General features: G+C 34.5%; 1 protein-coding gene across 2 annotated transcripts in view; it reads right to left on the bottom strand.

Moving 5' to 3' along the window:
• The window catches only part of LOC128984266 (uncharacterized), an 89,635-nt gene extending 76,049 nt beyond the window's left edge, over window positions 1-13,586 (bottom strand). For both annotated transcript variants that reach the window (XM_054403570.1, XM_054403573.1), the window contains exon 1: window positions 13,533-13,586. The gene's annotated coding sequence lies outside the window, so the exon portion shown is untranslated. The remainder of the gene's footprint in view (window positions 1-13,532) is intronic.
• Window positions 13,587-14,228: the final 642 nt, after the last annotated feature.

Here is a 14,228-nt window from a genome sequence, read left to right as displayed (position 1 = left end):
CAAATATTGACTTTTCAAAGTTGGATTTTAATACAATTAAATGGATTTTCAAGTGTAGAGGTGAATTATTATATTTAAATTATAAACCATGGATACAAAATCAAAATCATAACTGTTCGTTATGCAATTTGGGAGAAGTAGAGGATGTTTACCACTTCGTTGCCAAGTGCCCGATACTGCGTCATTTTAGAATGTTTTGGTTTGGTTTAGAGGATTTGTCCCGGGATACATTCATATCCTTGTTGAACGGTGCTGATTGGGTGCGGCTTGCCCGATTCCTACAGCAAGCTTGGCGGTACAGGTGGGAAATTGTTCAAGAATTTAATTATTAACCTTTTTCAAGCTCTGAGCACTCTCTAGTTTTAAGACATGTATAAGTTACAAATATATGTATAAATGTATAGAATTAAAAAAAAAACATAAAATTTCATTCATTCATTCATTCATTCATTCAAAATACGCTTTTAATTTGTTTTCTAGCGTTTACCGTATCTTACAAAAAGTTAGTTTACATAATTAACAACAAAAACTTTTTGGGCGAAAGAAAAATTCTGAAAAGCTACAAATTAATTTATAATATATGTATCTATATCTTATTAAAGTGTGATAAAGGTTTGGCATTTGGTTTGCAATGTATTTTCAAAGTCACAAGATGGTTTCTGAAACTCTTTATACAACTCTCCTTTATACAATTTTAAAAAAATATGATCCAAGAAATTGAGCTCTTTAGCCACAAAATCCACCGTTTTTTTAACTTACCTGACCAAAAAATAAAAACAGTAGCAGCCGACGAACTTTTTTATGTCATATTTTAAAACTCATTTAAAAGTACCGACTTTATTTCAATATTTAAAATGGAAAATATAAACTTTTAAGCTTTTAGTTAGAACCAATAGTGTCCTAAACTAATTGACATCTTTCATACGAAGTTTCAACGATTTACATTTAGTCTAAATAGGCTAAATGTCAAGTTATTTTGAAGCTGGACATTGAGTTTTGGTGCCGTTTTCATTGGCATATACCACTTCTAACCTGCACTAAGATTTCAGCTGCTTGTATGTTAGTTAGATAGGCGTGCTCCATCTATTGGTCTTATGTGATCGTTGATTTAAACTAACGGAATTCTGATGAAAATTTGAACTATTAGCAGTTTTGCAGGGATGATAAACAATAGTTTTTTGTTGTTTTTTTTTAGTTGGAACAAATCTTAGAGATGTGTATACATTGTTTAGGACAAAATTGAATTGGCAGATATCATGGTAAAGAAGCGTACTAGAAAAAGTTACTGTCACCTCATCCAATTTTTATAGCAGTAAGCTGTTGACATGCTAGGCGAGCAACCACGACAGCGAGGACGGGGAACAGCTGATTTCATGTTCCTAGTTGGCATATTGTCTGCTAGCTACTAACGTACACATGCATAAGCCATCAGCGGTAGCACCAGTAGCCTCATTGACTATATAAACACTTGTGTTAAGGTTTAAATAGTTAATGCTGTTACTGAATTTGATACTAAACATATTGTTACTAATATATGAAATGGAGAAAAACATTACCCTAAAAATACAAAATTTCCCAATTTCTATCCAGACCTTTTTAAATAGCTTAAAAAACAAATAATTTAGTATATCAAAGGGTTTTTGTACGGCTATTGGTAACAGGACAAATTCAAAAATTGAAAATTTAAAGTCCCCATGTTATTCTTATAAAGAATATTGTAAAATGTTGTAGTTTGCTTGTTTATGGATATATTTTGATCAAACTTGGCAAATTTATTCAAACAATTACAAAACTATTTGGATCATCAACGGTACTCTAGTTTTCTAAAGGTAGGACACGTGAATTGGAATTTTGGCGTTACAGACACAATGACAGAAACAATCAAACAAACGTACAGATATTGACATAAGACTCGGTTCGGCTTTCTTATTATATAACACGTAGAAATAACCAAACACTTCATGAGTCTACGCAATGTACAGGCAAAACAGTAAAGACAGTAACCTTATAATTAACTATAGTGTTTCTGCCCGTGCTTCGCAACGGGGTGAGAATCTTTGGGTCTCTAAATCCACCGTAAAAAATAGTATATTTCGTACCTAGGGCCAAAAGTGACGTTTTGCCGACTCGAGATCGGGTTTTAAGTCCGAGACGAAGTTGTGAACGTGAAACGATCGAGAGGTGCAAACCCATTTTGGCTCGTGGTACGAACGCTATTTTTCACCTAAGTATGTTTTGCAATATAACGTCCCTCTTATTTATGTGAAATATTTTGAGGAATCAGCAAAATCAAAAATAACAATAAATAGTTGTCTAGACAGCTGTGACAAAAAAACAAGTCTATTGCAATGCCATGGACACAGCTTGTGCATTTAATATACATTAATGTTTTAAGTAAATAAGCGAACAAGTGATTTTGCGGCCCTAGGGATGTAAACGCCTGCTCGGCCCCTATATGATGATGACAACTGGCATGGCCAGCAAAACATAACTTTCAGCCACCAATTAACGTATGTAAAACAGCTAAAACATCATAGTGTGGTGAAAAATTCGTTACACATACTTTTACATTACCATGAATTAATTATATGCATACAGAAAAAACAGAGTCATACTTATTGCGTATTTTTATGTAAATTTCTTGTATATTCCCATGAAACTGATAATTTACCCAGCACATTAAGGCCTTTAATCCAAGTATCTAAGTTCGTAAACCATACATATAATGTGACGATAAAATATCAACGACATAGCATTTGGTCCATTGACGTTAAATCCATTAATTGTCAAAATTATTGGAGCTTGGAAAAAACTGCATGTAAAAAAAATCGTTACACTAATAAAAGACGACGTGAGGAGCGCAGGCAATCGCAATGAGCTACAGCGGCTAGGACATAGCCACATGAATACAGAACGGAATGAAGGAACTAGAACGGAGAACTGGCAACAGCGCACGCGAGAAGTAGGGGGGGCGAACACACCGCTCAAGCGCTACAACGCATTAGTGGCATCCTGTCCACACACTGTTACCGATTTGTGGCAAGGTGCTACAATTAAAAACTGGAATGTTAGATGTTAAAATGGAGTGTTCATTAAAAATATCGGTGCACACATGTTTCTACCACCTTCCTTCATCCACTGTTGGCCGCAGTTTGAAAGATGCCACAATTAGGTGTTTGCGAGTATTCGGTAAAACCCCGTTTGTGTGTGTGTGTGTGTGTGTGTGTGTGTGTGTGTGTGTGTGTGTGTGTGTCCGTATTCACCGAATAGTGGCATCCTTCACAGGCACACGGCCGTACTGTGGCACCTTGAAAAATTGTGGCACCTTTTTCAGGGTGCCACAGCTAATTCGATCATTTTTGGGGTTTTCCAGCATTATTACGTCGTTTAAACATCACATGCCACAATTGAGTATTTTTCATCTCGTCGATGTGTGTTTAAGTAGCGCAGGCACACGCCGAATTGTGGAACACAAAACCATGCCAGCAGCTAGCACGCCTCGCGTCGTCCACCGGAACTACAACTTCCTTAATGCTGCGTTGCCAATTCTCACACCAGCCTACACTCTAGTTTTTAATAGTGGTACCATGGCGCAATTTAGTATACATCAACAGTGTGTAGACAGGATGCCACTTAATGAGTTGTAGCGCTTAAGCAGTGTGTAGAACAGTGCAACAAGATACTAATTTATCCATGTTTGCCTCCTGGATTGATGATGAGTAATAATAATAACTAGTGTACATGTTGCTCGAATTCGAGCAATTGTAAAGTATTACAGGATTTGCAAACCAATAACAATCATACTTATCTATCAACATTTCAACAAAAACACACATACCTTCCCTGTAGCAGCAAACCTAAGTACTCATATTAAAATTAACTTAATGTTATTTAAATAGGAAAAAAATTACCATTTTCAGGGAATATCTTTGTATTAATTAAGCCAGGTAAATGGAAATTCGCCTAGTCTGAAGGTTTCCTGCGGATGCACAATTTTAATAACAGCAAAGATTGAAGAATCTGAATTATTACTTATATCCATGAATTTATCTGACAATTATTTCCTGTAAAATATTATTACAGCAGTTCAAAAATATTGAAACAAACTCGATCAACAAATGATGTAACTGAAAGAATTCCATACTAATGAAATTAACATAGTTCGACAGATCAATTTAATCAATGTTAAATGTTTACATTCGGGCATGTTATGATTCGGGCGAGTGACATATTTTATTGATGTTTATGATCCCTACCGTTCCTGTTCTAATAATCATGCAGTATTTAATATGTTTGAACCAGCTGTGTAGAATTGTGAAATCAAAATTAGTTTGACAGTTAGTTCTGCTTGTTTACATTTTAAATTTTGTGGGTTTGTTCTTTGTTACCATGGATACCATCAATAAATATTTCACTCTTTATTTCTGACAACAGCTGGAGTTCCATAACAAATTTTGTTTCCCATGTTAATCTTATGGATAAATACGAAACTTTAAAGGGCCCCAGGGCCTCACTCTCTAATTATTTCCTTAAAAAGAAAGTTTCCTGCACAACTTCACGTTACGCTCTTTCCAATGACACCAAAAACATGTCAATTGGTTCAGTAGTTTCGGAGGAGTAATTGTCACAAAAAATCTGCTTGCGTATTAAATAAGTATAGATAATAAGTTAAATACCTCATAGTCATTATAAAAGACGGCTTGGATTGAGGACTTAAACAAGGTATTTAACCTATTATTATTAAGATACTAATATTATTGTACTGCCACGTACTATAAAACAATTTAAATACCATAAATAATATACTTTTGCTCCAATTGGTGAACGATGTTTTACATTACAAATAATTTGTGTAGTAGATAATTATTTAAATTGTTTTTATGCCACCATTTAAAATTTATATTTTTATTTACAAACATAAATTGGTAACGTAGTTACTTTGTATCAATTGCATTTTTACATTGAAACAATAACAATTTTTTAGGTTAGAACACTATATAAATTGCCCTATGCTGCAATTTTTTATCTTACAAACTAATTCGTGCTGATACTTCTATTTTATTAACATTCTAGTCATGTTGACAAAATATTTTACAATTACATTTCTGAATCACACAGTAAAGGTAGATTTTGATGCATCATTGCTGAAAGTTATGTTTTGCTTCTCGCTCTCAAAGTATTTCAAAGACATCTAATGTTTCAATCCATGATCAAATGTTATATAAGGTACAAGAGTAGTTTAAAAGTTGTAACCATGATACTGTAAATAATTTTATCTATCTATATATTAATAGGCAAGCATGTTTCTTTAAAACCTTTTTTCTCAGCTCGTGTGCATCGTGGGGTAAATCTACGCATACCGGACTGAACTGGAACGAATTACACGCTGTTGGTACAAAATGAAAGCTATTTTCCTGTAGGTGTGCAGAATCCCTTTATAAATTTAAATAGGCTCAAAGATAAGCACAAAAAATTAGTTTAAAAATTTGAAAAAATTAACATGGATCTTATGCGTTGCCATGCTGGTGACGAAATTACAACGAAATATAAACAGAAAATCAAAACAAATGGAAGAAACTCCAATCACATGTTTTATTTACAGTGTGCGGGGTGAAAATAGAGAAGTGAGTAAGTTTACATTACATATTTTTGGTCGAGTTTCGACCACTGGACGACCTCTCGTATCGTTTAATATTATACAATCGTTTTACAATTTTGTCAATCCATCTGTTATTTTAAATATAAATGTATTTTTACTATTCAATGTTTTGTTTTGTAGAACCTTTAGTATTCTCAACTTTAATAATAATAAACCTATTTCAACATACAATATCAATTTTAGGAAATTCCTAGTATGGTTGGAAGTATATTGGAATACGTGAAGTTTGTGTAATGTTTTTTAAAAACACAATGTGTTATATTTTACTTCATTTACTATTTATTTAATATGTTTCTACTTCTTGAAATTCTCAGTAAACTGGGAGGCGGAGCAAACATTTTGTTCTAAAATGAACTTGAATTATAATGTTCTACTATGAATGCAAAACTATAATGTAGTATAAATTTCCAGTCTCACCCTCAAAAACTATGATATTTAACAGTAGAATTTTTATAATGTATCAACACATTATTATTAATTTGTCACCAAACTGATTCTTGAAAATTTTAGAATTAGTAGTTGCAAGAGTACGCAAAACTGTAGTGAGTCCTTGAAAATGCTTGTGCAATGACATAGCTTCAAATGATAAAAGAAAACCTTCACAAAATTGTATTAACAGGACCAGAGGACAAATATGGGCATGGTGTTTCATTTGTAGGAGGCAAAATATTCAAATCATATTAATTTATGATTTCCAATAGATTTTGGGTTTCCTTAAAAACAATTACGGTATATAAAACTGTCTGCAAACGTCGATAAAACTAATTTTATAAAAAATGGTAGATTCTTCTGTTGCTCTGTAGGCGACTATTTTGGTCACACAAGGAAGTCCAAACTTATATCTCAGTTTGAACAACGTCATCTTGATTTTACATTGCACAAGAAACATAATCGACACATAGGCACAGTATAATCGACACAGTAACTTGTGAAATGGACCGCGCAGGCAGAGGAACAGAGTCTAGACTTGCCTCTAAGACTGACGTTATCCAAACGAATATAGAAGTTAGATCTTCATTCTTCATTTTAGGCTTGAAATAAATTTGTTTGTGGGTAAGAGCAAATGAGTAAGCATGAACAATAATTAATACTAAACCCTTTTCTCTTCTCCCCGACACGCCACCATACCACGGCATCTTACCAGCAGAGCTCAAGGTCATTGTCATAATTGTAATGTACTAAATTTAGACTTCAACCCCCCAATGTCACCACTAGGCCCTAAAGGTTGGTATGTAACAATTCATGACGGTTTGCTAAAATGTGTTAAAATATTCATATTATAAACGCATAAGATGTGGAACATAGACAGAAAACGCAAATCTTATACAGTAAGACATCAATTAAATTTAATATGATAGTAAGAAAGGTGCAAAATCACTAAGTAACACAAAATGACTAAGTTGTAAATAGTTGATATCCCATGTGTTGATATCCAAAAATGATTCTCGCTACCCCCGGTTCTAGCGAAAATACTGGCACTAAAACCTGACGACGAATTAATTGTTGTTTGTAAAGTTCTTTTATTAGTCTATGTGTGTTGGTAAATAAATAAATAAATAAATGTCCAGGGTTTACAATAATGAACACATATAAACCTTTTATTTATAAAATTGTACAAATATGGTTATAAATTTAGATGAAACTCTTATCTCAGGGTTCTAGGAGTATCGTGCCGGCTCAAAGTAGGCTTATGTGATTTTGGATAGGCATAAGCCTAATGTTCATCACAAGTTACAGTTCAATTAGGTATACACTTTTGAAAAGATGAAAGTTCAAATTTTGAATTTAGTAAAATGATAATTTAGGTTAAAGTTCAAAACTGCAAAAGTCAATAGAAATTTTGCAATGTGAGTATTTTAGATCTCACCCAAAAGTTTATAGTAGTCTTCACCACAAAATATTTCTTGATGTAGAAATGATAGGTATTATGTAATTGAGATAGATCTTGAGGTTTAAATACTTTTAAGTTAAATCACCAATTAAAATTTTCAAATCAGATTCCTTTCTTAATTCTTCATGACTTACTATGCAATTGAAATCTTGATGTTAAATTTCATACATCTGTTGCAACAATTGGTTATCACTGGTTTGGTTTCTTGATTTCACTCACTATTCACTGTTACTTATTATGATTGGTTGGTATTATATCAAGTATTTTAATTATATTTTTGAAAGTGAAAGAGAAGAATAATTTTGTAAAATAATTCAAACTGTATAAATAACTTCCAGTTAATACAAATTTTGGATTTACAATAGGTAAAATCTTTTGTCCTTTTACTGTATGGAAACATGTGATAATTCGGAGGTATTAATTTAGCTAATAGTAGGCCTAGGTGTTTGGATACATAACACATGGTTTATAAACAAATTATATACAAATTGAAAAGTAAACAAAGAGGATAATTTTGGAACATCTCATGTTATGGACAATTGGATATGTCTGCGTAACGATAGAAGATGGGCCATAGACCCATCTTTTATTAGTGGTACGGTCCATCGATGGCAGCGCAATAATAAAGGTCAATAATAATAATGGTCAGTCAAAACCAAAAGTGGCACATTGGAAAAACGAGTTTAGCAGCATCCCTAAACCTCTGTTATGATCACAACGAAATCGTAAAGATCTCCTGAGATAGCAGCGACATCCACAATAACCCACAGCAGTTGTGATTTTTTACTTGACACAAAAGCCATTGAAACGCCGCTAAAGAGTGGAAACCTCAATAGTAAGCTAGCTACGATGGTTTCCAAAAAAATGTAGTCCTATAAAACACTGGTGCACGGTCGTTTTACTGGTTGTCAAAACTCAAGTAGCCTACCATTAGATACAACCCAGACTCTCCTGTTCCCGACCTGGATGATGCCTAGTTATTAAATTGCATTTTTAGTTACACAATATTGTACTTGCAATCAATTAAATATGTTATATCACAAGGTTATTAATCTCACGAGGTTTTGGATTTGTTTACAAAATGTGATTGGAAATGGTGGATATTTGTAAACAACATTTAATGTAAACATAGGTATTATCAGTATATTCAATTGTGACAGCTAGAAAAATAAATCTTTATCCAATCAGCTGTTCATTATTTCATAGATGACATATTCTCCAAACAGATCTATGTAATTGATACGCTATATGAAACTTTGTCGGTTGAACTCCTCCGCCATTTCTTAACCGATTTTATCCATTGACGTCTCATTGGAAAGAGCGTGTCGCGTAGATTTGCAAACTGGCCTTACATTTTTGAAAAAGTCCCTTGGGCTCTGCCCCTGTGCCTTTGAAAGTTCCCATGTTATCCCTATGAAGAACATAATTGTTTACATTTTGATCAACTGTATAATTTAATTGCTGTTATTTAATTTTTAATACAATGACACGCATTGAGTGCATTTATTTACTATTTGAGTTTGTGTAAACATAACCCCCAAGACGGATCGTGTTAGTATGGTTGTATCTTAAATTTGTGTATTTATCGTTGTTTTGTGTCGCTATAATTTGTTTATTTATTGTTTTTTTTTCTTTTAAATGCCTCCGACGCGACGACAATGAAACATAGTCAAGAGGCGTAATCGTGATAACGACCGTAGCTACAGAACAGTGGTGCGTAATAGCATTAACTATATAACACTAACATTACATAGTGTTATATTGTCAATGGTAATAGCCTTAATTCATCACAGTCAGCCCCTGACCCTGGACAATCTCAACTATTAGGTTACAAACACTACCCCAAAACGACTTTTCGTTCTCAATTGTCCCTTTATCAATGACCTGTGTTGCCTGTACAGCGAGGCATTTTGAGAAGGAGAAAACCGGCCGCAATGCTTTAGGTTTATCAATAACGAAGATAAACATGGTCTGAGTTACACACTGGTAATCTCTTTTAAACCCATTGTAAACATGACTGTTATTCGTTTTGAAATAACTCCTGTAATACTTTGCAATTGCTCGAATTCGAGCAACATGTACACTAGTTATTAGTATTTCATAAATGACGTATGTAGTAAACATTGGAGAAAACTGAACAAAAATCGCAAAAATCAGGTTTTTTGTTATTTTATTTCTCAAGTAGTGAGGGAGGCCATATTTAAATGGCTATAAAGACACTCTCACCCATCCAGCGAAAACTATTTGGATCATGAACGGTGCTCTATATTTCTTGGAGTGGGCCTCGTAAATTGGAATTTTGGCATTACAGACAAAATGACAGACAGTCAGACAAACAAGCAGACTGAAATTGAGATGAAACTCGTTTTCGCTTTCTTATGGTATAAAACGTAAATAACCAAAAACTTCATGATTCTCATTCTACGCTAGTACAGACAAAACTGTTATTTTATTTAAATCGTCTTTAAATCTATCGTAAACAAATAGTTACTCATACTTTTATTTTACCATGAATTAATTATATACATACAGACAAAACGCAGTCGTACTTATTGCTTTTTTTAAGGAAGATCTTTTGTGTATTGCCACGAAACTGTGAGGTAGAATCAAAAGTAATAACTTTATCGTTATGCAAATATCTATAATGAGAATCAAATGATTATTGTAAAAGCTGATATATATTTTATATTTTAAATAATTCTTTAATTAAGGTTCCTGTGTTAAGAGAGTTTATTGAAAAACTGATATTTTACTGGGCACATCAAGGCATTTCATTCAAGTTTGCGGTTGATAGGTGTGTGGCTTACGGTTTTCTCAAAAGTTCATAATCCTTATTAGCCTAATAATATAGTATTTAATATTCCAAAAACATTATGACAAGTGGGTGTTACCAAAAATATATTTTTTCTGGCGGCAACAAGTTTCTAAAATTAAAATTTATATTTATAAATCATCAATAGTTATGAATTCCCTAAGTTCAATATTTTGTAGAACTTGTAATTTCATTTTGTACTTGTAATTTATTTTTGTATAATCATGTCTGTGTCTGTGTCAAAATTAACATCCTTTGTACCATGGTAGCCATAATAAGGCTGTTATAATAACGATCACAAAAATAACGAATGAAAATCCTTGAATATTAAGAACAGAAATAGTCATGCCACTGGTCGAAAGTAAACATGTTTTTATTGATACTTAGCTTAGTTTAAAGTATTTTATACTTTTCCTAGCAATCAAGTTGAAGATATTAACGACATAGAATACAATATTATATTATTATCTACGACTTAATCTTCACTTTGATTTAATCCTCCCAACATTTTATTCCGTTTATTGACTTTAAATCCAATTGTCAAAATTGTTGGTTCGGTACAATTATAATACCGGTTTGGTAAAATATGTAAACAAATCGTTAAACTAATGAGCATAAAGTGAGAAAGACGAAGTGATAGGCGTGGGCAACGAGCTAGGGCATAGGCACGTGAAGACAGAATAAACTAGAATGGAGAACTGGCAACAGCGCACGCGAGAAGTAGGGGGGACAAACACACTGCTCAAGCGCTACAATGCATTAGTGGCATCCTGTCCACACACTGTTGATATATACCGAATTGCGGCATGGTGCCACCATTAAAAACTAGAGTGTTTGATGTTAAAATGGAGTGTTCATTAGAAATATCGATGTAGACAAGGTTTTGGTACCTTCCTTCATCCACTGGTTGCCGCAGTTTGAAAGATGCCACAATTAGGTGTTTGCGAGTATTAGGTAAAGACCCGTATGTGTGTGTGTGTGTGTGTTCGTAAGCACAATAATTTGAGCAAAAATTATCCCATTTCGATGAAATTTGGTACCGGTACAAACGTGTAAAGCTAGGTTACTTCGAACGAATTCGCGAACCAGCATGATCGGACCATGGGAATGGGGTTTTATGGGGGGATTTACGGGGTAAAAATTGGTTTTTCTCGTTTTTGACCCTCAAAACATAATATTTTCCGAATTTTCTCTAAACCATTTTGAAGAGCTTAAAAAACAAATAATGTAGTATATTGAAGTGTATTTGTATGGTTATTGCTTACGGAGAAAATTGTAAATTAGAAATTCCCGTGTTATTCTTCTGGAGAATAAATAAACAGCAGTTGAAGACTCATTTTGGAGAACACTCCGGTACATCACATTAAGCTATCATTCAAACCTAATCACCCTCCTCTTGCTTGTAGTTTGCTTGTTTATGATTTGGATCAAACTTGGCAAATCTATTTATTTTATACTAAGCTATTAATATTTTACTAAAAAACACACTTTATTACCCTCCCTGCAGGGAGGAAACCTAGGTGCTCGTTAAACCTAATGTTATTTGAATAGATTTAATTGAAAATCTAATCAGGCAAATGGAAATTCGCTTAGTCTGAAGGTTTGCTGCGGCGGGGGTATTTTCAATCTCCCTCTGCCTTAATTGGGCATTTTCTTTCTTGAGGAAGTACTTTTGATAAATAACTAGGTAAATTTTCAAAAAATGTTTGGTAAAGCATTGCTAGACAACTTTTAACTGGTCCCGTTTTACAGTCAAAATAGAACTGTCCAGTTGAGTCACTGTAGCCTCCCGCACTATGTATCTCTCATCAAAATGCTTTACACACTCTGGAAGATTTAATTATTTTATAATCACTCCGATGAATAGCTCTAAGCCATGTTTCAGTTCTTGTCGTATTTTTGGGGAATGAAAAACAGTAACATGTTGTCCTGGGTCATAGTTACTTTTACAGCCTGGGACGCAACACTTGTAAGGCATAATTTACCACGAAGCAAAACATAATTTTAAACTACACAACTCATGAGCCGAACACCACAAAAGCAATGACAGTGACAGAGGCATGCAGTATGTAAACGAACATGGCGACACACTCACACAAAGGGAGTTTTTCCAAAAGACCGCATATTGTCTATCACTATATGATCACGCCTTATAGCGGGTAGCAGCCGCCCTCAGTTGTGACATAGCGCCTGAAGTGGTTGGGAAGCAGCAGGGCCTGTATATCTGGTGCGGCCTTGTTTAAGGCAGTGGCGTTGGTGTGTGGCATTATCGCACCACCATGCCTATTGCCATGGTAATAACAGGAATACCTAACAAACTTGTAAACATAAGCATTGCACACCATCCATTATAAATTAGCAACAGCTGTTTAAATACGCCGGATCTGCGACGTTGCCACTTTTGTTTTGCAGCGGACTAGTATTAAAGGAGGCTATGCTACTAGCCTTGTCTGCTAGTAGACAAGGTTGCCACATAATATGTCTGTCTCACAGTTCTTAGCCCTATTTACTGAATTACTTAGCCCTATTTACTTGCATGTATAATTGTACGTGAAAATACAGCATAGCATTGTTGTAGCCCATTGCAAAACCACAGAGAATTTAGGTGCAGAGGAAACACGCTAACAGGACATCATGTGCTTTCAGTTCTCGTGTGTTGTGCTGGAAATATACTTATGACGAGCAAGGAAGCGCCCAAATGGTGAACACTGTGTAAAAATTGCTATAGCACAAGGCACAGGGAATTACTCTCCATCGTGAGCGTTGAAGTAGGCCTACATGAAGGCAAGGGGAGTGGTGTTGGACTTTGCCCTAGACACCTGCATTTAAGTCCCTTCTAAAATTTAGTTGGTTTAAGGGGGTTATTTACTGGGTTCCCCTACCACTTTCTTAAGCATAATGTATATGCCAGCTGATCAGCTGTTATTTCAAAGTTAGGGTGAGGTGGAGGGGATGGATCGCTACCCTTCAAACCACCTACATTTGTGAACATTGTATGCTGCTAGACGCCACTTAGGTGTACCATGGAGTGTACCAACTGTTCCTTACTTCTCTGTGACAATGACTGGTAAGTTTACCGTACTCCAGCTGACTATAATAATAATTAAAATTAAAAATTATTAATTAATTATAGTACATGTTATACTTTGAATTTTACAAACAGAACTTACTTTAACTATTGGTAGCTTTTTCCCTTCTTCATTCTGTTCTGGAGTGAATCCTTTTGTAGCTACAGGTAAGTCTTGCATCTTTATCCAGAGCCAGTGCACAAATATGATAGTTGGAACCATAACAATTGCTGCCAGGTTCCTAGTTAGAAAACTCGGCTTCTGTGGATGTTTATCCATATCCTTTAACACATAATACTGAATTAAATATAATATCTTTACATTTTTACCTTAACAAGATTAGGGACATAAAACTCAAGATTAGGGACATAAAACTACATTTTTAAATGATTAGAAACCATATAATTTAGAATGGTGTACAGGCAGTGGCGGCGATAAGAACCCGCCGTCATCCACGCAAGCTTATTTACTGGGCCTACCTCTCCAAATAATCTTTAAAAAAAATTATCACAGGTATTTCCACCTAAACTTGCACTTTTACTTGGCTCGGCATCTCCTGAGGCACCGAGGCATCATCATCGTCTTCCATGATCGCGGCAAAATCGAGGATACTTCCCAAATTCATGGAAAAATAACCATAGTCAACCATGATTGGGATCAGTTGCTGAAGGTCTAATTCCCGGAAGGTCTAATTAGACCTTCGACACACATTTTGCAGTTTGTACTTGTTTCTGAGGGTCTAATCTGGTAGTATGTCGAAGGTCTAAGTCCCGGAAGGTCTAAGAATACAGTCAATGC

Source organism: Macrosteles quadrilineatus, unplaced genomic scaffold (genome assembly GCF_028750875.1).
Source record: "Macrosteles quadrilineatus isolate MER2022 unplaced genomic scaffold, UCM_ALF_1.0 Scaffold_1__1_contigs__length_201487025, whole genome shotgun sequence".
Classification (NCBI taxonomy): domain Eukaryota; kingdom Metazoa; phylum Arthropoda; class Insecta; order Hemiptera; family Cicadellidae; genus Macrosteles; species Macrosteles quadrilineatus.
The sequence above is the reverse complement of the archived record's forward strand: the minus strand, read 5'-3'. Positions and strand labels throughout refer to the sequence as shown.